Source organism: Capsicum annuum, chromosome 7 (assembly GCF_002878395.1).
Source record: "Capsicum annuum cultivar UCD-10X-F1 chromosome 7, UCD10Xv1.1, whole genome shotgun sequence".
Taxonomy (NCBI): Eukaryota; Viridiplantae; Streptophyta; class Magnoliopsida; order Solanales; family Solanaceae; genus Capsicum; species Capsicum annuum.
The window spans coordinates 178,317,334-178,330,257 of NC_061117.1; the positions used below are offsets into that span (position 1 = coordinate 178,317,334).

A 12,924-nucleotide genomic window follows, 5' to 3' on the forward strand; every position below is an offset into this window, starting at 1 on the left:
TGGCTTTCTTACCCTCTGTGAATCAGGATTATGTATTATCATTAGTGTCGAGTCATAAAAATCTAGCTTATGCCATAATCATTAGTGATGAGTCACAGAAATCTATGTCCTCGGCCTCATCTGCAGTACTTTTTGGTGTAATCCAGGCATCACATGTCCATGATCCTACTTTAATTTATTCTAAAACTGTAAACTCAAAGTTCAAGAAGAATTTCAACTTGTTTTGTAAGTTTTGCAAAATGAAAGGACTTACTAAACATTTGTTATAAGCTGGTTGGGTATCCTAATGAAGCAAGGTTCAAAAAGAAAGGTGGAGTAGAGTCATCTAGCTTCAAGTCAGGATCAGGCTCTTTTGGACTTTCTACTCATAATGTCTATACAGAAAAGGTCAATGAAGGCTATGGGCCAGAGGTGCATGATGGAAAGAATCAAGGATCCATACAAGGCTTGAATATAGCTTAGATGGGAGCCGGTGCATTTACTCAGATTCAGTATGATCAAATTGTCCGACTGCTTAATCAGACTCGGTTGCAATTTAATAGTAGCGGAATTTAAGGACCCTCAGCAAGTGCTGCAGGTGGTTCAGGTATACCTAGTTCTAAAGCCTTCTTAGTGTCAAAAATTCTCAAACAATGGATTATTGACGCTGGGGGTAACAAATCAAATAGTTTCTGATATGAATATGCTAGATAGTGTATCCATAAGGAAAAAAACAGATCCTTAAGGTATTCAGTTACCTAGTGATAAGGAAAAAAAACATATCCTTAAGGTATTCAGTTACCTAGTGATAAAATGCACTAGTAAATTACATTGGATCAAGTTTCATTTCTAAACCCAACACACTAAACAATGTATTTCTACTGCCACGATTCAAATATAATCTCTTATTAGTGTCACAGCTACCAAAAACTCAAATTGTATAACTTTGTTTATCCTAATTTGTGAGTTTTTCAGGATCCCTCAAATGGAAAGGTGAAAGAGATTGGTAAAGAGTGTGAAGGACTATATCTATTGTTCAATCAATCAGATGGAAACCTGAAAGATGTTACATTGTCTGCTCAAGAGACAGTGTCAGTTAGTGATGCTGATATAAGTCTATGGCATAAGAGATTTGGCCATGTTTCTAGTAGAACTTTAACTAGTATGCTTCTTATAAGACATAATAATATGGTTGTTATTGTCAAAACGTGTGAAATACGTCCACATGCTAAATAATGTAGACTACCATTTCCTTCTAGCAAGTCACTCTATTGATAGATTTGATCTTGTTCATATGTGTCACGACTCAAAAGTGGAGTGATGATGACACTTGTTACGGTCCAACCTTGACTTGTAAGTCGATCACCAAACAATACAGAAAATCCAACAAGAATGAATATAATAAGACAAGACTTATGGAACGAAGTTAGGCCAATAACAAAATTTAATGAGGCGAAAATCTGAAAAAGTAACATAAATCATCCAAAATCTGATGTCATAATGCAAGAGCATCTAAGTACAAAATTTAAAACAGAAAATACAAAAGTTGTCTCTATTCCAAATAAAGACATATGGATTGGATGAGATTTGATTTCCACCCTGAACAGTAGAATGATCTTGTACCTCGAATTTGGTTAACTCCGCTCGAAACCTCAACCACCACATGAAGTGCTCGAACTAGAATCTACATTAAAAGGGCACAATAGGGATAAGTACAGTCCATTTGTACTCAGTAGGTATCGTATACCGACTGAGCAAAGTAAAAAATAAGGTAAGTAAACAACACTATAAGAACGTTACCTGCAAGCAGAAAAGTTCTAAATGATAGCTTATGCCGTTTTCACTAACAGTTCTAAGATATATACTTGCACAAAAATAGTAACAACACAGATATACATGTAAAATATAGTAAACTAAGCACAATACAAGGAAGCTAAAGAAATAACAAAAGGCACAAGTTCAAATGCAGTGCAATGCAATGAAATATAGATGGAGTGAATGGTAAAAGCCATCACATGACTCTCTATATACACCCAGTGAGCACAACTTCTAAGTAGGACCCATGAGGGGTTCACAACCCATATACTAGTAACTAATATCTCAAATATCAACCGACCTCTCCGGTTTGTGTTCACAGAGAGGGCTTTTATAAAAGTGTCTCATTTTCTTTTTAAAATAGTGTTCCACAATTGTACCAATATCTCATGAATGTATATGTATGGAATGAGGATGTAATGCTCACAATCAACTCAACATGAAGATATCCAATGCATCCAATATGTATATATGTAACCCCAGAAATCAACTCAATATGTCCATAACTCATGATTATCAACTCTAATTAGGCACCATCGAAATAAATACACATGTAAGACATTATTTATATCATATCAACCCCAAGTCAAATATTTTTATCATTATAAGGGCAACCAATGCTCAAAAATCCAAAATAACACTTCAAGCCCCCTCATGGATATTTTATATATCTAGAATAAAGGAATTTAAATGCACAGATAATGAAATTGATGTCAAATAAAGCTTCCACATGGGCAATACACAATATCATGTATCACAAGTCAACAACAATAAAATATAAGCTCCCACACGAGCACACAACTGTAATAGTAATTCTCAAAATATAAACCCTATATATGTAGAAACTGAAGGTAAACGGTCTCATATATTAATAAAGTCTTTAACTTGGAAGTATTTATCAACTCTCTAAATGAAAACATAAACAATCTGACAAGCCTCTACTCATGACTAGGGTGACACTGGGACAGACCCTAGCTTACCAGAATAAAACTAGAAATCAAATAACTAAAATGCTTTCATCAATGAATAAACGTCTGATAAACTAGATCCTCGGACTATGAGGACTCACCAAAAGTCAGGATGTAGGTGATGATGCTCGTAGTCAATCGTACTATTAAAAACGAGCACCAGAACCTACATTATAAGATAATATAGCACATAGACATATATGTGGGTTAGTACCTCTTGAATGTATTGAGTATGTGGGGGTGAATGCATAAGTAAAATGATAACTGGCTATTTATATAAACTTTCAAATGATTCATGCTAAGCGTAAATGACTCACCTTGAGGTTGAATAAAATAAAGACCACAAAATCATGATCATGCATAATAAAGCATAATATTGAAATTTGTGAGCCATAATACTTAGTTTCTAAAAGCTTTACTTTTATTCTTCCTTATGGAAGATTCTTCTAACTGACATAAACCATGTGAGCTACCATGGAGTCCAACGTCTTACCCACATTGGGGAGAGCTGTTCTACCCTTACCATCGAAATATAACCTTAACTTAAGTGATCACTATACTTTATCTATACTGGAAAAAAGCTTGACCTATGTTGGCTCATAGTTTTTAGGAATTTAGGATACGTACATCTGCATTCCTTTCTCGGTGCTAAATACTACTCCCAACATACTTATATGCTCATACTTTAAGAAATCTACCTTAAAATAGCATAAGGGTTTATAAACTGAAAACCAATTATGGTTCTCTTTTCTTAAATCACAATCAGGATGAATAATTATGGATTTTATATCTTGTCTTAGGATCAAAAGATCAATCTTTGATTTAAATCATGTCATAAAACTGATCAATGGAGCTTAAGAGCATAATCTTCTTGTTAACTCAATACTTGAACTTAGAGCTTAGAATTTATACTTTAATTCATAGAAATTCATGACAAAACATCATGTTAAATAATTATCTTGAATTCTTTCGACAATATCTCAGTCAAGATAATCAAATTCAAATCACAATATGAATCTTATAAATCAAAACATGAATATAAGTAAATCTTGATGCACTTAAAGTTTTCAATCACATGGTAGTATCATACTATAGAATATGGTTATTTGGGTATGAACCCTAATTCAAAATAAGTAAATTCAATCATAAAATTATGATATTTAGGCACAAGGATGGAAGATTATCCTTGTTCATAAACCCCCACATACCTAAAGTTTCTTGACTTGTGAAGAAATTTTAAATCTTGAGACTTGAAGGATGAACTTGTGAGAGAATCCCTAATTTTGATGTCCTCGAAGATGAGAGGATGTAAGCTTGTTATTTGATTGAGGAATAGAGGAAAATAATGCCTCTTTGAGGGTTATAGGTCTTGGTTGGAAGTTATAAGAGAGGAAAAGACCAAAAAGTCCTTAGCTGAATTTTACAGAAACTGCTCATCGATCTTTATGAGTCTACCATATGACTCGTATGGAAGGGTACGAATTAACTCATCAACTCATAAGCTTAGCAGACTCAAGGAGGGTATACACTAGTCAATATACGAGTTCCACTTATGACTAGTATCATCTTCATACGAATCTTACCCCCTACTCATAGCTTGGATAGAATCTTAGGAAGGCTACACTGATGAACCTACGACTTACTTCATATGAATCGTATGATGATCTTGTGACTCCTAAGGATTTCATCATACCTTCAATAGAATGTCCACTATGCTACACTGTCTTGGATATGATTCACCATACATGACTTGTATGGAGTATGTACAACTCAAGGGAGAAGACGTATAATGCACTGAAACTCCTAGACACAGGGGTATTACAATAGAAAAATAACGAGGCATAGCAAGGGGCTCACATGCAACATCAAAGTCAGAAAAAAAATATGTATACATATAGAAGATTATAGAAGAGGGGTTAAATAACATGAAAGCTGATCTATAGAAAACTAGAATGATACCTATAATAACTGCATCAAAAACTTCTGCCTTGGGTCTCCCAAATATAGCATAACACTGACCACATGTGCTCCTAGACTGAGTGTCTCTATGATCACCTCCATAAGCTCCCCTACCTATATCTCTAGCACATCTAGTACCACTAGCACAACCCCTACCACTCTATGAACCACCTCTCACTGTAGAAATTAGAGTAGGACAAACCTGAAGTTGAGAACCCCACTAAGTGGATCAATACAAACGTTAAGAGAAATCCCTAAAAACATGGAGAAACTCATCACATACAAAACATACCAAATCCCTAGACACATGGACAAACTCATCACATATAAAACATACCTTACAGCCCGACTCAATTTGAGAAGGTACAAATAAACTAGAACGACCATCCTGGCCTAAAGAACCAATTCTAGAGCTTTCAATAACATGACCTAATATCTGGCTACCAGAAGCTGCAAAACCTGAGGACCTACCACATAAACCCTACAACATAGTATGCATGAGACTACCATGATAACCACTGGAACCTCTAATAAATAAATCTCTACCTCTAAAGGAGTGTCAACTAAACTCACCCTCAATCATTTTAGCATGCTCAATAATACTCTAGAAACAAGCCCCTGAAACTACCATAGGGGTTGTAGTCAACTGATATGTACCATCTAACTCCTTCATAAATTTTTGAATCCTCTCAGATTCAATGGAGATGCTAGCAGATGGATATCTAGATAAGGTGTGAAAATGTTCCTCATAATCGATAATAGACATAGAGCTCTAATCCAAATAATCAAACTTATCCCCAATCTAATTTCTCAATCTATATGACACAAACCTGTCCAAGAAGGACTCTAAAAATTGAGTCCAAGTTACAGAAGGCAAACCTAAAGGCCTAAAACAAGCAAACAACCTCCACCAATCCCTAGTCATATCCGTCAATAGATAGGTAGTGTAAACAACTCCATGAGACTCAAAGGATCTAATATTATGTAATTTTTTTGTCAATTAATCAAAAACTTATAGGAATTCTCGCCAATAGCTCTACTAAACTTAGGCAAACCCACGTGAATAAACCTCTCAAAATTTTTTTGATCATCAAAAAACATAATTATACCAAAGCAACTAGAGAAATAGTGAGTCTGGTAGGCAAAAAGTCCATATGTGAGGGAACTATAGATGATGGTTGTACCTTAGAAGTAGGAATGCCATAAGTAGATGCCAGTACTAATGGTGGAACATTACTAGAAGTATGAGAAATACTAGGTACACTCAAGGGAACGTATTCTAAATGAGTCAAGGGAACAGATTCCAAACGGCTCAAGAGATGAACCAAAAGACTCTAAAGCACCAGGGTGTCGACTGAACCCTATTGAACTTGAGTTGTCCCCGCATCTCCTGTCTGATAATCATCTCAAGCATACTTAAACTTAGGCTCAAGAGAGGTCTCCCTAGTACATCCTCTGACTGGGGCAGCTCCTCATGCCTGAACCCTATGGGCCTTTCACAACCCCTATTTCGCCATCTAGTCTGGTCTTCATCTTTAGGTATACTGGCTCAACATCCCTAGCCTCTCAAGATATAGTCCTCACCACCTATGTTGAAAAAAATGGAATACAACTTAGAATATTTGATAAGAATAACTTATATGATTAGTGTTTTATCCTTTTCGGATTTTATTTGGCGAGAAAATAGTTTTGACCTCTTAAAACTATTTCAAAAAATTCAAAAAAAGTTCAAAATAATTTTAAGAAACTCACAGAATCACCACTTGATTTTTATAGAAAAAATCAAGAGAAAACTTAAAATAGATTCAAAGGTTAAAAAATAGGAATAAACCTTTAAAAATAGAGAAACTGGGTAAGGGTTCAATTAACGCCCTAAGAAGGTTTTTAAGGTACTTAGGTTTGTCTATTTAAAATGGTTTACCAAAAAGAACTAACTTGACTAACTAAAAATGACTAATTTTTGTAAAGACTTGATTTTAGAGAAAATATTAAAATTATTTATTTAAACATTTAAAAATAATATTTATTTATTTAGAGGAGAAAATAATTTATTTGAATTGAACTAAATTATAATTTTTCGAACTTTAGGAGGAAATGAATTTTGCCTTTGTTGGAGAAGAAGATTATGAAATTATTTTCTTATTATTAATTATTATAAAAAAAAGTTGATTATGTTATAAATAATAGTTTGGAAAAAATATTAAGAGAGTATTAAATTAAAAATATCTTATTAATTATGGAAAGTTAAAACTTATAAGAAAATTTAGTTTGTTGAGTTTGAAGAAAGTTATTTTAATCCAAATAGACTATTAATTGCATGAACATAACAAAATGTCATTTTGAAATAAAATACTTAATCTTTAAAAGACTTGATTTAAGGGAAAAATTGAAAGAACCATTTTAATCCGTTTTTAGACGAGACAAATTAGATGAAAAAAAGGAATTATGACTTAAATAAAGAAAATTAAGATAAAAAAAAATGACAATACTTTAAAAATTTTATCTAGATTAATTTATTAGAGCGTTAGTACACATAAACAAAGATGAATTATAAGCTACAAAAAATAATATAAGAATTGAAATTGGGCCCTCAATTGGCCCATTAATAAAGCTGCCCAGTTTTGAGCTTTGAATTACGGACTTCAGTTCATTTTTCTGAAGTGTATACCAGCTGCATATCATCCCCTTTTCTTCCTGCGTTTTTGTATATCTGGTGTATACATGACCATATATTGGTCCTATATACACGTATTTTAGTCCTCCACTTGTATAATAAGCTTCTTTTTTCTCATATTCACCATATATCTATTGTATATCTGCTGTATACACACATATACAACCTTGTTTCTTGTCTCTCAGTCCATTTTTGGGACTTTGATTGAGGCTCGGACACGACGGAGTTCAAATGCGAGAGTAATGAGAATCCAAATGGACCCATTTAAGACAGTTCATGCACAAATTGAGAAATTGAAAAGAATTAGTACTGAATCTTTAAAGAGGCAAAGAGATAAATTAAATTCATGTAAATATTTTACAAATGGTTGAGTCAAATAAACAGGACATCATACGTGTATTTATGCTAACATGATGCAAGCAGTTAAGCCAACTTGATAATTTCACCATGTGAACAGAAAGAAACCAGATTAAATGGTTGCAACAAAAATTGATTCAAGCCACAGGAAAGATCTACATTAATTACAATTATGATAAAAATAAGTTAGGACAGTGGCCTGTAACATGCTTAGAACCTAAATTTATGAAAGAGAAAAAAAAAAAATGAAGGCGGCAACTATATAAGAAACAAGAAAGTACGAATAGTGGGGTCAAAAGACACAAGCAGCAACAATTAAGTTTTGGACAACAAAATTCATAGGAAACAAGAAACTATGAACATAGAATTAAGAAACACAACAAGCAACAACTAAGTTTTGGACAATAAAATGCATAGGAAACAAGAAACTATGAATATAGGATTAAGAAACACAACAAGCAGCAACTAAGTTTTAGACAGCCACATACATAAGAAACAAGAAGATACGAACACGGGGTTAAAACGAGCGTTGAGGATTGATAACATCTTCGACTAATAAAGTTAGTAGTTATATTTTTCTAGTGTTACTAGCTTTCTGCAATATTTTGCAAGCTAATTTCTAACCGAATAAAAAAAGAAGGCAGATTCAAACATACAGCTAAAACAAAAATTCAAACAGAGGACAAAAAGGATTCAAGTGGCTACTACTAATTTCAGATTCTTGAATTGAAATGAAAGACGAGGATAATTACTAACCTTTTTCGGGGCAGCGAATCCGGGAAGATGAATGGACGACGAGCTTTCAACACCGGAGTTTAAATTTCGAATCTTTGGATTTTAATTTTCTTCGGAATTGAGTTTTTGAGTATGTTTCTTCGAGGATTTTTGGTTACATAGGATTGGAAGCAAGCGCCACCCAAATCTCAATTTTTCCCCAAAAATTCTCCCCCCTTTCACTCTACATATATGGGTATTTATAGTGAATTTTGGGGGGAAATCGGAAGGATAAACAAGGAAAAACTAGTTGAGATTTGAATTTCAAAATTGAGATAAGGTTTGACCTGGAATTTGTGCAGAATCTGAACTTTGTTGCTAAGCTGTTGAAATTGTAGTCGTTGGTGTTTTGGAGTTGTTTGGTACGCTGCTTCACTGTTGTTGCTGTCGGGTTATTAATGTTGTTGTCACATTTTATTGTTGAAGTTGTTGCGTGGTTGTTCTGTTGTTGATGTTGAAATTGTACAGCGTTGTCGCTGCTGCCTGTGTTGTTGGATAAGAGGGACTAGGTGTATAAAGGTGTGGGCCGGGTCACAGGTGAGTGAATTAGGCCGCTGGTTTGTTGCGTTTTTTATTGTTTTTGTGGGCTGATTTGGGTAAAAGAAGGGTAGTGGGTTGTTGCTATGTTATGCAGAAAAAGAAAAAAAAAAAATGGAATGCTGGACCAATTTTAAAAAGGAAAAATTTCAGTAATAATAACTATAGAGCCTTAATTGTAAGATTTATAGCAATCCTTTCAAAATTACAACAAATAGCAATATGTATTTTGTATTTGATTAAACTGTTGCTAGTTAAATACATATACAATTAAAGATTCTGTTCCTAATTTAACCCAAATCTGTTTAAGTTTTATAAGGAAAAAACGGTTCCTTAATTTAAAGAACATTTAATTTGATAGATTTCTTAACCTTTTACAACTCTTTTGTTACCACAACAGTTAAATTGCATCTTCAAAAACGATTTTCATCATCAGCTTCTCAATGCAAATCAAAAATACAGATTCAACTTCAAAAACGTTTTGTGTAGCAGTCCAAGGTTTGGAAAAAAAATTATATCGTATATTAATTTTTTCAGTTGTCGAAAAATACTTGTGTAGGCGATTTTTTTTTTGTTTTTTCGACTTCAAACTTTGCCCTTATTGTTCTGTTAATCTAAATTTGAGATGAAATTTTTAATCATTAAATTTGAATTTTAGTTTAGGCTAACTAGTGTTTGACTTAATTTTTTTTTTGAATCCGTTTTGAATTTTTGTATAAACTAATTAGTTGTTGTTATAGTACGCATTTCAGATTATCCGTACATTAAATATATAAAAAACTATCATATGTATTTTATTTATACATAAATATGACAAGAATCATGCATATCAAGAAGAAAGAAGTGCATGTCTTTATCTATAGACTTTACATGTCAGAGGAATAACACTTATGTATTTACAGAATACAACTAATAATAATAAAACATATACATATGTACTTTATGAATACAACAAGTATTTTAGGTAACCTGAATATATTGCAACTGAACATCAAATACAAACCTTATCATTGACAAATACAAATATCTTACACATATCTTAAATATAAATACATATCCAGTATATACAAAATACATAAATTATATAATTTTTATCGATAACCAATCTTTGCACAAAATATAAATTTTACATATAACAGATATAAAATAAATACAATTAGAGACTACAATTTCATATTTTAACAACACAATATATACTAAAATTTCAAATCTTAAAGAAACAAAAAAAATAAATACACACCTAATAAATTGTATAGACAAAATACATCTATGAACATGTTTTCAAGAAAATAAAAAAATTTCCAAATAAAATCATACTGCCTCCACTTTCTTTTCTTCGAATTCAAAATCAGATGAAACAGGACTTGAAATTTTACTAGATTCACCTTTTTCATTCGGCTTTCTCTTTTTCATCGATTTTTAAATTTTTTGAGGTTTTGGGAATGAAGGTTTTCTCAAACCCTTTCACTTTATTTTTCCACAATATTTTTCGAATTGTTACGGTGCTTCAATCTCGCTTCTTCACTGCCAACACCTTCCTTAGGCTGAATATTAGTAGAACCCAAGTTAAAATCTTCATCTTGAGTAACCCAAAACTAAACGATGGAAGTTCATCGGATACTAAATCCATCGATTTACTACCCCTAACTGAACTACAACGATTTACATGTTGTGACATTATATCAAAAAACTAAAGAATTCAACACAAACTCAAAAAAAAAAATTAAACCCTAACAGACCAAGAAGAAGAAGAAGAATGAAAAATTGAAAAAAAATCGACAATAAAAAATATAAAAGAGTTTATATGGAAAATATAACATGCATTAATTGAAAACAAAACTTACCTTAATAGTTGGATGCAAAGTTTATCAACATTCAGAGAAAAAAAAAAGAAATTTGACATAAAAAAAGAGAGTTGGAAGGAACTGAAATTGGTATATGGCGTGAAAAAAGGAGAAGGTAAAAGGGTGAGTTAAAGTCACGCGCTTTTTTCAAGAAAAGGTAAAATATTGCTAGTTTTGTTATTAGTTGTAATTTTGAAAACCTATTGCTATAAATTGTAATTAATATCTTAAGGTTGCTAGTTTATGTACTTTTTTTCTTTAAAAAATAAGAGGGGGAAAAAGGGGTTTAGACCATTTATTAGATAGCCAAAAATGAGAATTTACACAATTACATTTAAACTTTAGCCTAATTAAAATTCAATTGATCAATTGCATTACAATTATGGTCAATTTGATTTTCAATTAAGTTCTAATTTGATAAATTGACTAAATTGAACAATATGTGAAACAAATTAACAACCAATTCAATCCCGAGATTCTTAATTTAATAAAATCAAATATATATTTTTTCAAATAAATTATTCTCAGAATAAATTGTATTTGAATCAAAATTTTATCCATTTGAATTAATTACGAGATAACCCTTGATTAAAATTCAATTTTAGTAAAAATAATTATTTAAGTAACAAAATTATACGATCTCGTATAAATACAAAAATGTAGAATCGCTACTTAAAATTATAAAATTACCTAAATGAATATTTTTAGAAGAAATTTATCCTAAAAATAAATATTTTAATTTTATTTAAAATCGAAGAAACTTGAAATTAAACTTAGTCGTTGAAGGTAAAAAATTAGTTGTCAACAATTAGGAATAAAAATAGAGAGGTTTTTTTAAAAATATCTTATTGCCTCCCAAAGATAGATACATATATCTACGTATTGATCTGTGTGACTTTACTAGACATTTTACTCTTTCACTTTTAAGACTGGTGAACCTGACTGCTCTAATGCCAATTTGTCACGACCCAAAAAAGGTTATGAAGACACCTGTCGCGGTCCATCCCTGACAAGTAAGTCAATCACTAAATAATACAGAAACCCAACAAGAATGAAAAAGTGAGGCAAGACTTATAGAATGAAGTTAGGCCAATCACAAAATATATAAAGCAAAATCTAAAGAAGTAACATAAACTACCCAAAATCTGATGTCATAATGTAAGAGCATCTAAGTACAAAATCCAAAAGTGAAAAATACAAAATATGTCTCTAATCCAAATAAAGACATAAGTAAGAATTGGATGAGATCTGGAACTCTCCCCAAACACTAGAACGATCCAGCATCTTGAACCTGATCAACTCTACTTAAAACCTCAACTGCCAGGTGAAGTACATGAACTAGGATCTGCACCAAAATTCCATAGTAAGGGTGAGAACCGTCCACTTGAACTCTAAATATCATAGGACAACTGAGCAAAATAGAAAATAAGGTAAGTAAAACAATACTATGAGCACATCACGTGCAAGTCAAAAAGTCTTAATCGATAGCTCACACCATCTTTACTAACAGTTCTAAGATATATACACATACACAAAAATAGAAACAACACATACATACATACATACATACATACATACATACAAAATATACTGAATTAAGCACAAGTCAAGGAAGCTAAAGAAATCATGAAAGGTACAAGTGAAAATGCAATGCAATGTGGATGGAATGAATGGGGAAAGTCATCTCATGACTTTCTGTATATACCTACTAACCTCACAGCACCAGGTAGGACTCATGAGGGGTTCACAATCCACATACTATAACTCATATCTCAAATCTCAACCCACACCTCCGGCTTATATTCACGAAAAGAGTTTTTAAAAAAATATTATTTTCTTTTAAAAATAATATTTCACAATGGTACCAGTATCACATAAATGTATATGCATGGAATGAGGATGCAAAGCTCACAATCAACTCAATACGAATATATCTAATATATCAAACACGTACATAAATGGGCCCAGAAATCAACTTAATATGTTTATAATTCATTATTATCAACTCTAATTAGGC

General features: G+C 32.2%; 1 long non-coding RNA gene across 1 annotated transcript; it reads right to left on the reverse strand.

The window, feature by feature from the left end:
* Positions 1-1,440: 1,440 nt before the first annotated feature.
* LOC124900069 lies at positions 1,441-9,020 on the reverse strand. The gene is made up of 2 exons (XR_007057674.1): positions 8,509-9,020; positions 1,441-1,663 (listed from the first exon to the last, which is right to left on the reverse strand). It is a non-coding gene; the product is annotated as an uncharacterized LOC124900069 (long non-coding RNA).
* Positions 9,021-12,924: the final 3,904 nt, after the last annotated feature.